This window comes from Notamacropus eugenii, chromosome 3 (assembly GCF_028372415.1).
Source record: "Notamacropus eugenii isolate mMacEug1 chromosome 3, mMacEug1.pri_v2, whole genome shotgun sequence".
NCBI classification, from domain to species: domain Eukaryota; kingdom Metazoa; phylum Chordata; class Mammalia; order Diprotodontia; family Macropodidae; genus Notamacropus; species Notamacropus eugenii.
Genome location: NC_092874.1, coordinates 147,185,009 through 147,198,141, shown reverse-complemented (window position 1 = coordinate 147,198,141; position 13,133 = coordinate 147,185,009).

The following is a 13,133-nucleotide window of genomic DNA, read 5'->3' as shown; positions in this document are numbered from 1 at the left end:
TGCAGACTCAGGACTGGGCCATTCAGATATTGTATCTATCAGTTGTCATCACTGTCCTTAGAGCCAATTCAACAAATTTAATATCTCCCATGTGCAAAGAAAGCACTATGCCCGCACTGTGGAGAAGTTAAGGAAAACATGAAGTAGTACTTGCCCTCAAGTACTTGCTGTCTGATTGAGAGAAATACAAACTGTCCTTAGATAAACATAAATACACAGTACAACAGATCAGGTTATTTGTGGAGAGAGAGAACTTTAGAAACTAAAGGACTCAGGTGGGTTTCTCCACAGAGGATAGCACTTGAGCTCAGTGCTGAAAGTGGATAATGATTCTGAGAGGTGGAGATGAGAGAGTCACCATTTCAGGAATGTGGGTTGATGGTGCAACTGCAGAGGCTAGAATCTCTCCGTAGGGATTAGTACTGGGATAAATCCCACACCTGAGTCTGCTGGCTAGGTGCATGATCTGGGGATATCTGCCTCTGCATGCCCTCCTAATCTTCACTTTCCTCCTGACTCATAAGTTGAGGTTCACCCTAAGGACAAGCTAAAGCCTTTGTGGAGCCACACTGCCAAATACCCATAAACATCCAGGGACCTGCACCCTAAACACACCTCAAATTGCCAGAGGAGCCCTACCTGAAAAACACCTACAAATGCATGCACTGACTCACAGACTCTTAGCTCCCACTTCTACATCCCTCTCTAAACACCCTCTATGGTTGACTTGTACCACTAATCACTCTGTACTTAGGATTAACTCTCCATTCATGCTCCATTCTGGGCACATTTATCACCCTAGGCTACATCCCAGCAGCGAGTTTGCCAGTTGCACCACTCGCAGAATCACAGAAGGTTTGGAGGAGACTTCAGCAGTTATCCTGTCCAACCCATGCTCAAAAGGACTTCTTTCTATATCTGGGAAGTGGTCACCCAGTGTCTGTACTGCTTCAAGACCTTCAGGGAGGTCTGGCATTGTTACTGTCTGCTGAAACTCCCCAAAGCTTTCTAGTAAATACTGGAAGGGGAAAGGCCTTTGAACGATCAGAAGAACTAGGTTACCTTAGTCATCTGGACTTGATGTATTTGGACCCACAGAAACAATTGATAAAGTTGAAAAATAATAAAAGCTAACATGTATATACTGCTCATTATGTGCTAGACAGGTAGGTAGGTGATACAGTAGATAGAGTGCCAGGCCTGATGTCAGGAAGACTCATCTTCATAAGTTCAAATCTGGCCTTAGAAATGTATTAGCTGTGTGACCCTGGGCAAGTCACTTAACCCCATATGCCTTATTTTCTCATTTGTAAAATGAACTGGAGAAGGAAATGGCAAACTACATCAGTATCTCCGCCATGAAAACCCCAAATGGGGTCATAAGGAGTCAGATACAGCTGAAAGGGCTGAACAGCAAGAAATGCACCACGCTCTGTGCTAAGCACTTGACAGATATTATTTCATTTGATCCTCATAACAACCCCAAGAGCAAGGTGCCATTTTTTATCCCCATTTTATAGGTGAAGAAACTGAGTCAAATAGAAGTCAAATGACTTACCCAGGTTCACACATCTGGTCAATGTCTCAAGCTGGATTTGGACTCAGGTCTTCCTGACTCTAGCACAGGTGTTTTATCTACTGTGCCACTTAGCTGTCCCAAGAATTCATTCTTAACTGAGGCTGTAACAGATGGCCTCAGGCATCCAAAATGTTATTTTTGGATTTAAAAGACTGTTTGTCCTAACTCTGTAAGAGTTTTCTGATCACAAGAATGTGAAATAGTTCCTGGAAGTAAAGACTACCACATCTCCTTTGATGTTCCTTTCCTTTGGAGATACCCTGTGCCTGGCTCCTCTGTAAGTTGTAAATGGCTTTAAGTTGATAACACTTTTACGTCTGCGTAAAAGGCATAAAAAGCCCTCTCTGTGAAACTAAGTCCTCGGGGACAGAATTCTAAATCTCAGCCGCCTGGTTTTTCTTTCTTACAAATGCAGTAAGATGTCTTATTTCTGAGCATAATTTTCTGGGTCAATGGCTCAATTTTCTTTAACATAGTTCATTGGAGCAGTGCATATGACTCTACAGTAATAGCTGTGCTCCCACAAATCCTGCTGCTTGCCCTTCCCCATAGTTGCACCCCACAAATTGGTCACTAAATAACCATGCCAAATAGGAAGAGTTAAAGGCCACACTGGAGTGAGCATCATTTGGAGTGAATATGGCATCTCAGTAGCATCTTCCTTGACCTAAAATATTAGAATACCTAGTAGCTCTAACAAAGTCAATTTTGCTGAATATTTTTTTAAATTAAAAGCAAAATGGCATGTGACATGGTGAGACCCCTACTCATATTGACTGCTTGGAGGCATCTCAAAGTATAAACAGAAAGTCCTTTATTCAGTTCTTGCAAGAAGTGGGCATTGCCCTCTCTAGGCTCTTTCTAGAGAAGGGAGGCACAATACAGAAGCAGATGCATGGTTATATACCAGAAAACCACAAAACCCCCCTTACCCTTTTGGCCAAGAGCCTGAGCAAGCAATCTTATTTTCAGAAATAAGGAAATGAGTTAAGCGAATCTGGGGAGAGGGGCGACAGGTGGTTTTACAACGTTAAGTTCCCCCTACATTCCCCCTACATCATATGATTTCTGAGAAATAGAAACTCAGGCCCAGGCTCTGATATACTTTAGATGAGTGTGTCTCCTGAGAAGTCTTCATTTTATCCCACTCAATGGTATAATACAGACCTAGGCTCAAATCTGACCCTGACCCTGAGAAAAATCACTTAACCTCTCTCTACCTCAGTTTCTTTATTTGCAAAATGAGAGGGAGGAACTTGATGGATCCTAAGGTCCCTCTGACTTATGAATCTAGTACCCTATGACTCTGACACCTACTGGCTGTGTGACTATGGAAAAGCTACTTATCCCCTCAGAACCTCAGATTCCTCCCAAAGACTAGAATTTGCAGAGCAGGTGGTGACCTGCATTGGCAGAGTGAGTTTCCTCACTGGGTATTATCTAACAATTAAATCACTGGTCCAATCCAAATAACAAAGCAAAAATTAAGTTTTTATCAGGTTCAACTTTACTAGAACCAACACACCATGGGAGAATAGTCTTCGGGCTGATGTTCTTGTGAAACCCAAAATTTGAACACTTGTAGATGAAGCCCCACTCTTAGAACAATCAATCAATCAATCAATCTTTATTAAGTGTCGACTATGCGCCAGGCATTGTGCTTAATGTTGGACCATAGGTCTTTATAACACCTCAACCAGAACTTCTAGATGTGACCTACCAACAGTTCACTTTTGTTTGGGGCACCCAAACTTGAAGAGTAGTATATGTTGATTGACTCTTACACCTCAACTCACACAAATACATGCTTCCCGATGAGACTTAATAGACAATGATTTGTCTCTGCCAATACAGTCTGAAAAGAGATCATAGGGGACTGTTTCAAACCTTGCATGAGGTTTCTTCACCTTATGAAGGTGGTAGGTGGTCTTGTAATTTTTACCAGTATTCTCAGTCTTGTGAAAAATCTAGCCTTAGAAAAAGACTTGTGGAAACTCTTTCCCATTTTCTTTTGTTTCTGGATGGTACCAATACTGGTTTTGCCTACAGATTTACTCCTGTCCTGGTAATTTGTCATTTTAGTGGTGGTAGACACTGTATAAGTCCTTGATTCATCAGAGGTAGTCAGCCCTGGGAGACTGTGGGAAAATCATTAAACTTCAGCAGTTGCAAGAGGGGGGAAATGCCCAAGATGATGCAGGTCATTGGCACCATATTAATGTCTGCTGTATTGGGGCATACTCCTCTGGAACAAAGAGATCTAAGTTTTCAGGAAGCAGCTTTTGTTTAAACTGTGTGTCTCCTTGTTTTGATCTCCTAAGGTTTGGGCATTTTCCTCAAGTTTCTTATCTCTTTCAGTCTTATAACTGACTCACCTGGTCATTACCCTTTGGACATCAGTGCTCTGTAGTCACGTATATAATTGACCTTTAGATTATACCATTCCTCCTTCCTGAACCTTGTTTCCCCTGTCCCTTTGATCCTGCACAGTGCTTTTCCTACATTCTGGCTCATGTTGATTTTGCATTGATAGATGCCACAGGTTTGCAAATACAATGGTTAAGGTACCACCATATTGGTTTCCTTCCATCTGGGAGTGACAAAGATCACAGGGCTGCAACAGTGGTACTTAAAGGAGTGTTTGAAATTTTGAAGGTCACAGATTTCTACTAGAGAAAGTGAGGAGGCCTCATGTTGCAGGTGGAGTCCCTTAGAATTTTTCTCTTGGCAGGCAAAGGACTTCCAAAAGTTCTAGGCTTACCATAAGTTATTTACGTACCTCTACTGTTATGGATTGCTCTTGGGTGCACACCATGGTGTTTCAAGCTACTCCATTGTCTTTAGTATTTTGATGGCTTTGCGATTTATCAGTGTGGATATTCCCTGTTATTTGGGTTTTTCTTGGCAAACTGCTATTTCCTTCTCATTTTACAGATGAGGAAAGTGAGGTAATCAGGGTTAAGTGACTTGCCCAGGGTCACACAGCTAATAAGTGTCTGAAGTCAGATTTTAACTCAGGAAGATGAGCCTTTGTGACTCCAGACCTGGACACTCTACCTACTGCACCACCTTGCTGCTCTCACAAACAGCAGTATAGTCTAAAACACCTGGAGCCTTTGCACCTCCCTGAAACATATGAGGCTTACTTATAGAAGGTTTTCTCTCCTCTAGACAACAGACATGTTTCCTCTTCTGGTTCCTTTTTGGGAATTTCCATTTCCCACGCTTGTACTTCCTATTTGGTTAAACAGAGGCCTCTTGTATTAGCCAAAATCTAGTGTTTTCCTGTGTGGGACATAAGCAGACCTTGGGGAGCTGCTCTTGTATGGAAGTGATTGCAGTTAGACATCCAACACCAACCTAAAAGAACTGGGTATGCCAAGTCCAAGGATATCCTCTCCAAATGATAATCGCTAACCCTCCTCTCTTCCCCACACCCCTACCTTCCTTCTCCTGCCTTGTCTTGAAGATCATTGGATTCAAAAGACTGTCTTGATTGGATCCTTTCCTTATGGCTGCTGCTCCCTCAGGTTCCTTTTCCCAAGAGCATTGCTTTAGATCTTGAGCCTTCCCTTATGTGAGCTAAAACACTGTATAACAAAAGGCCTAGTGCTTTATACATCTATGGTCTGTCTGAAATGCATCTGCAGTCTAGTCAGCATGAAATTATCTGTATCCTATGCTGCTCTTCAGCATGGGGACAAAAATGATCTGGAGAATCTGACCATCTAGAAAGAAACCCTGTTGATTTTGGCTTTACGTACGTCCCTTTTCATGATGAGAGCTGACACTTTTCATATTTGTGCTCAATATTAAGAATCTGAGCATTGAACAAAGTAATCTCTGTAGTTCCACACCCATACAAAAAAAGAACGACGTCAAAGAGAAAAAAAGTTCTTCTTATAAGAAAGGATAAAGAGTTAAATGTTAATTAGTGGTAAATTAGAAAGACCCTAGATGTGGAGTTGGAAGACGTAGGTTCAGATATTGACTCTGTCACTTACTACCTATGTGATCTAGGATGAATTATATAACCTCTTTAGGTTTCAGTTTGTTCATAGGTAAAATGAAAGGGATAAGATTACATGGCCCTCTTGATGTCCCATCTAGCACTAAATCTATGCTATTGCATGTTACAAATGTCAATTAAATTAAAAAAGAGAAAAGCAAAGAATAGTATGGATTCATTGGAACAGATATTATGGAATCAATTGAATAAGCAAAAATTTTCAGAAGAAACAGAGATGAAAAAAATAAAGCACACAAAATATCCCAAGAGATATCCTCAAATAAATAAATGACATTCAAGAATTGGCATTAAAGAAAAACACAAGATCAAATAAGAATTTGAAGTTAGTTTTAAAAAAGTAATCACTGAAGAAAAACAAACTAGAATTAAAATATGCTCAAAAAGATTAAAAGGAAATAAGAAAATCATCAAAATGGAAAATGCATTAGAAGTCCTCCAAAAATCCGTAGAAACAATCAACATAGGTTTAACTATAGCAGGAAATGGAATTGTACACAATTCCGAGATAACCTAGAATTATCTACTCCACAGAATGCATTATGCTCTCTGAATGCTGAAAATGGATATTTGAGAAGCAAACAACCTTCAAAAGATTACAGAGGGACTCTCAGCACTTCAAGGAAATCTTTAAATAACAAGCCTGGGTTCCAGGCAAAAAAGATAACTGTTTAAAACAATTTACACTCTTCAAACAACTAATAAGAGTTGCAGGCCCAAAATAGAAATATTTAAAGCAATTTGCAATTCTCATTTTAAGATAAACCAGTTGCTAACAATATGTGAGAAGTCTCCGAGTTGTATTGACTGTTCATCAAAGATTTCAGAAGAATGTTTTAGAGAAACATAAGGGGAAAAAAAGAAAGCACCAAACATGGGGGAAAACAGGGACAAGAAAATTCCAGAAAAAAATTGTTTAGAGGAGTACTTTTAAGTTTTTATTAATGAGAGAAATAATAAAAGTAAGAAGACGTATTTTCCCTTTTGACAGAATGACTAAAACTAAATCTGATCATTATAATGCTATAATCATATGAATTAATCCTCTCAATAAAACCAAAGAGAATCACAGAATGAATTAAAGACTGATACTAACAAGAAAATGTATATAGGAAAAACATCTAATTCAGGAAAACAAATTTTAATTCCCAAAGGAAGGCTGATCTAAAATTTATGCTACAGCTAAATCACAAAATGGGGGGAGTAGCACTAATGTTTTTAAATAAAGGTAAATTAAAAGCAAAAAGTATTAAGTGACATAAAAAGATAATATAGTATCTTAAACAGTTTTATATAACAGATAGTAAATTAATCTTTTCACATATGCACACATTTTTATATACATATAACATATATTCATATACAGAGCAGCTAGGTGGTGCAGTGGGGATAGAGCACCAGTACAGGAGTCGGGAGGACCACCGTGAGTTCAAATCTCACCTCAGACACTTGACACTCACTAGCTGTGTGACCTTGGAGAAGTCACTTAACCCCAATTGCCTCATAATGGGTCATCTCCAGTCACCCTGATGAATATCTGGTCACTGGATTCAGATGGCTCTGGAGGAGAAGTGAGGCTGGTGACCTGCACAGCCCTCCCTCACTCAAAACAAAGTCAAGTGCAAGTCATGTCATTATTTCTCTGATGGCTTGGTCTTCTTTGGCAACAACGGATGAACACACATACTCATACACATATATGATATTTTTGAAACAGAATTCATGACAAAAGATTATAAAGAGGAAGAGATTTGAATTGAAATTTTTTTATAACCTGGAGCAGCTCTTTAATTTGTTCCTTTGTAATGCACAGAGCTTTTCAGTTGTGTTTGCTACAAGTATCATTTAGATAGCGGTCAGTCCCCTCGCTAGATGGTGAATTCCATGAAGCCAAGAGACTCCATCTCCTTTAATATTTTAGTGATCTGAGAAGGCTTTTGGATGGTTTTTATACTCTAGTGGGGGTGGGGTGGGGACATCCAAGTATGCCAGGAGTGGAAGATGACCTTTCCCATCCCCTATGCTCTCATAACATGGCCATTACCCTAGTCTGGACTCTTATGGTCTCTTACTTGGACTTTGCAAATGTGTCCTAATTGTTCCTCTTGCCTCAATCCCAATTGCCTCCCCATCTCAAGGCACCCAAGCAAAAGATGAAAAAAAAACCCTCCCAATTATAGTATGATACTTAAGGCAATCAGAATGTAATAAATTTGATAAAAATAAATGAGGAAAATGAAAACTAAACAGTACGAGAAAAACTAGATCTAATGGATGCATGGAGAAAACTCAGTTGGAAAAGCAAGGAACTTAAAAGAATTCATCACATGCTGGGACACAAATGATACATAGGTATATATGGAAAAGAAAGAGTTTATTTGTTATATTTACAAACTATAACGTAATGAAACTGGCAGCAAATAATGAAGCAATAAAAACTTTAGGCTCACATGCCAACTAAAAAAATGACATTACATAACAATACTGTGAAAAAGAAAAAAATGAATACTATGATCATGGGTGAATTTCTTTCTTTCCACAATAGAACAACTCAATAAATGGCTTTCTTTCTCCTACATAGCTTAGAAGGGCATAATACATGGAATAACAAGTTTCAACTAACTATTCATTTTGCAAGGTATTATTAAATGAGTTGACCTTTCTTAGAACAATATTATCTTACATTTATATAGCGTTCTGTGGCATCAGAGCTGGGAGCAATAAATGGAAGTTACAGAAAACTGCAGATTTAAACATAATCTAAAGAAAAACTTGCCAACAATTAGAGCAACAGGTTGTCTCACAAGGGTGGGGGGTTGGGAATTCCTTTCAAGCCAAGGCTGATGACCACTTATTGGAGATGTTGGACAGAGGATTAGTGAAATCAGGGAAAGGTTGGAATAAATGATTTCTAAAGTCCCTTCCAGCTCAGAGATTCTGTAGCTTTAGTGTATTTTCACACCCATTATCTTAGCCCATTGTCACACCAGCCCTGTAAAGTACTTAAGTATTAAATGTATTATTTACCTCTAACATATCTATGTCTATATCTACATCTGTATAGGGTAAATAATATTAATATATTAAGGGTATATATATATAATATGAATATATTAGGCGTAAATGTGTGTGTGTATGTGAGTGTTTATATATTTGGAAATTGTGATTTGGAAAACTGTAATGGTTCCTGCAGTCACATAGATAGCGGATGATAGATTTGGGATAGGATATTGGACTCTAGATTCCAAGTTCAGTGTATTTCTCACTCTATTGTACCTTTCCTCTGTTGTGCCAAGTTCCTTTCTTATGTGATAGAGTTTCCCCACTGGAGGTGGTCTTTTCTGGATGCACTCCACTGAATCCCATTTGTCGCTTTTGTTCAGTCATGTCTGACTCTTTGTGACCTCATTTGGGTTTTTTTGGGGCAAAGATACTGGAGTAGTTTGCCACTTCCTTTTCCAGCTCATTTTGACAGATGAGGAATCTGAGGCGAATAGGATTAAGTGACTCGCCCAGGGTCACACAGCTAGTAAGTGTCTGAGGCTAGATTTGAACTCAGAAAGATGAGTCTTTCTGACTCCAGGTCCAGCTCTCTACCCACTCTGCCACCTAATTGCCCATATTTTATTTTATAGGCAGATTAAATAATTGAGTTCCAAAGGAGGTTCAACTATTTTGTAAACATTGCCAGGTATAATGCCAGAATATCTGTCTCCATATTTTATATAGTTTAAAATATTATCTTTAAAAGTTATACCTCAAAGATGTCATTGATATTTAGTCATTTTCAGATTCCATTTGGGGTTTTCTTAGCAAAGATCCTGGAGTGGTTTACCATTTCCTTCTCCAGCTCATTTTACAGATAAGGAATTGAGGCAAACCTTGCCCAGGGTCACACAGCTAATAAGTGTCTGATACAAGATTTGAACTCCTAAAGATGAGTCTTTCTGACTCCAGGTCCAGCAGTTTATCCACAATGCCACTTAGCTGCCCTGAAAGACAGCTAAATGTTTTTAGACATAATTCCCTTTTCAGGTTTCTTGCAGTATACTTGGCACAGAATGTACCCAACGATAATTCCAAAGGATTGCCATCTCATAGAAATCTGCCTCATATCTGTAGTCCATCTAGACTGACCTCTTTTCTGTCTTCCCTAATTCTAAGCAGGGCTGGTTTCTAGAGCTCTGATAAGTTCTAAGTGGCTCACACTAGTTTTTAATTTCTCAGCATTGTTTCTTTTTTGCTTGTGCTTCAATTTCTGACCAAAAGATGGTAGGATAGACTCAGTTTTCTAACGCGTTTTTTGTGTCTCTCCCTAATGTACACATTCAGTGCTAATGTCTTCCCTCTGTGGATTATCTCCAGGTTATCCTACTTATATCTCATGTTGTCTTCCTTACTGGGCTAGAACGGGAGTTAACACAGTCTTGAGAACAGGGATGGTTTATTAATTTCTTTGTATCCCAGTAGTAGGCACTTACTTAGTAAATACTTGTTTATTTGACTTGTCTGTTGACTTGACAAAGAAAATTTATAGGACAGGAATGAAATTGTGACAATACCTCCAATCAATCACCCACTATTAGTTTCATAGGATCATAGATAAAAGGGACTTTAGTGATCATAGAGTCCAAAAGTCTTAGTGGAGTTTCAAGACATTAAAGCTGGCTTGAAACTGCACTAGGAGTTTTGGGACAATGTATAATCTAGGAGTTCTTAACGCGGGATCTGTAAACTTTTTTTTTTAAACGATACCTACATTTCAGTAGAATTGGTTTTCTTTGTAATTCAATGTATTTTATTTCATGCATTTAAAAACATTATTCTGAGGAGTCATTGATTTTATGAGACTACTAAAGGGATCCATGACCAAAAAAGGTCAAGAGCTCCTGATCTAGTCCGATCTCTTTATTTTATAGCAGAGAAAACTGAGGCTTGGAAAGCAGCAGTAACTCGTCCAAGCCAGCCTGTAGTAGAACTGGGCCCTCTGATTTTAAATCCAGCACTCCATCTATATTGTCTCTCTCATCTTAAGATATCTGTTGTAAATCTCTAATGCTATTTTGCTATCTAAGTTTCTAGGTAACTTTAAAAGAAATATTAAGACTTTCTGTAGCAAAAAAGTACACTACCAAAATACAATTAAATCTTGCATTACAAATAACAGAGGCATGTTTGATTGGAAGAGGACTATATTTCCCAGAATGTCTGGGCACAGAACATGATTGTTAGTTAGGGAATTTCCAAGGATTTCAATTATTCTAAGAATGTGAGTGGGCCTAGAGGGTGCTTATGTCAACGATGATATGGAGGGATGACTGGAAATAAGAGACTATAGAGGATACTACAATTGTCCTTGCCCATGAAGAAAGAAAGATTAACCAGACAACAATGATATGACTATGGTTAGGATGAGTAGTGCTTGGGAGTCATGTAGAGATATGGAAGGAAAGAAGTGGTGATATGGAATAATTTTCTTTTTTTTTCAATTTATTTTTCATTTAACTTTTAACATTCATTTTCACAAAATTTTGGGTTCCAAATTTTCTCCCCTTTTGTCCCCTCGCCCCACCCCAAAACACCGAGCATTCTAATTGCCCCTCTCACCAATCTGCCCTCTCTTCTATCATCCCTCCCTTCCCTTGTCCCCATCTTCTCTTTTGTCCTGTAGGGCCAGATAACTTTCTATACCCTTTTACCTGTATTTCTTATTTCCTAGTAGCAAGAACAGTACTCGACAGTTGTTCCTAAAACTTTGAGTTCCAACTTCTCTTCATTCCCTCCCTCCCCACCCCTTCCCTTTGGAAGGCAAGCAATTCAATATAGGCCATATCTGTGTAGTTTTGCAAATGACTTACATAATAGTCGTGTTGTGTAAGACTAACTATATTTCCCTCCATCTTATCCTGCCCCCCATTACTTCTGTTCTCTCTTTTGATCCTGTCCCTCCCCATGAGTGTCAACCTCAAATTGCTTCCTCCTCCCCATGCCCTCCCTTCCATCCTCCCCCCCACCCTGCTTATCCCCTTATCCCCCACTTTCCTGTATTGTAAGATAGGTTTTCATACCAAAATGAGTGTGCATTTTATTCCTTCCTTTAGTGGAATGTGATGAGAGTAAACTTCATGTTTTTCTCTCACCTCCCCTCTTTATCCCTCCACTAAAAAGTCTTTTGCTTGCCTCTTTTATGAGAGATAATTTGCCCCATTCCATTTCTCCATTTCTCCTCCCAATATATTTCTCTCTCACTGCTTGATTTCATTTTTTTAAGATATGATCCCATCCTCTTCAATTCACTCTGTGTACTCTGTCTCTATGTGTGTGTGTGCGTGTGTGTGTATGTAATCCCACCCAGTACCCAGATACTGAAAAGTTTCAAGAGTTACAAATATTGTCTTTCCATGTAGGAATGTAAACAGTTCAACTTTAGTAAGTCCCTTATGACTTCTCTTTGCTGTTCACCTTTTCATGCTTCTCTTCATTCTTGTGTTTGAAAGTCAAATTTTATTTTCAGCTCTGGTCTTTTCATTAAGAATGCTTGAAAGTCCTCTATTTCATTGAAAGACCAATTTTTCCCCTGAAGTAGTATACTCAGTTTTGCTGGGTAGGTGATTCTTGGTTTTAGTTCTAGTTCCTTTGACTTCTGGAATATCCTATTCCATGCCCTTCAATGCCTTATTGTGGAAGCTACTAGATCTTGTGTTATCCTGATTGTATTTCCACAACACTTGAATTGTTTCTTTCTAACTGCTTGCAATATTTTCTCCTTGACCTAGGAACTCTGGAATTTGGCCACAATGTTCCTAGGAGTTTCTCTTTTTGGATCTCTTTCAGGTGGTGATCTGTGGATTCCTTGAATACTTATTTTGCCCTCTGGTTCTAGAATCTCAGGGCAGTTTTCCTTGATAATTTCATGAAAGATGATGTCTAGGCTCTTTTTTTGATCATGGCTTTCAGGTAGGCCCATAATTTTTAAATTGTCTCTCCTGGATCTATTTTCCAGGTCAGTTGTTTTTCCAATGAGCTATTTCACATTATCTTCCATTTTTTCATTCTTTTGGTTTTGTTTTGTGATTTCTTGGTTTCTCATAAAGTCATTAGCCTCTATCTGTTCCGTTCTAATTTTGAAAGAACTATTTTCTTCAGTGAGCTTTTGAACCTCCTTTTCCATTTGGCTAATTCTGCTTTTGAAAGCATTCTTCTCCTCATTGGCTTTTTGAACCTCTTTTGCCACTTGAGTTAGCCTATTTTTCAAGGTGTTATTTTCTTCAGCATTTTTTTGGGTCTCCTTTAGCAGGGTGTGGACCTGCTTTTCATGCTTTTCTTTCATTTCTCTCATTTCTCTTCCCAGTTTTTCCTCCACCTCTCTAACTTGATTTTCAAAATCCTTTTTGAGCCCTTCCATGGCCTGAGCCCATTGGGTGGGCTGGGATACAGAAGCCTTGATTGCTGTGTCTTTTCCTGATGGTAAGCATTGTTCTTCCTCATCAGAAAGGAAGGGAGAAGATATCTGTTCACCAGGAAAGT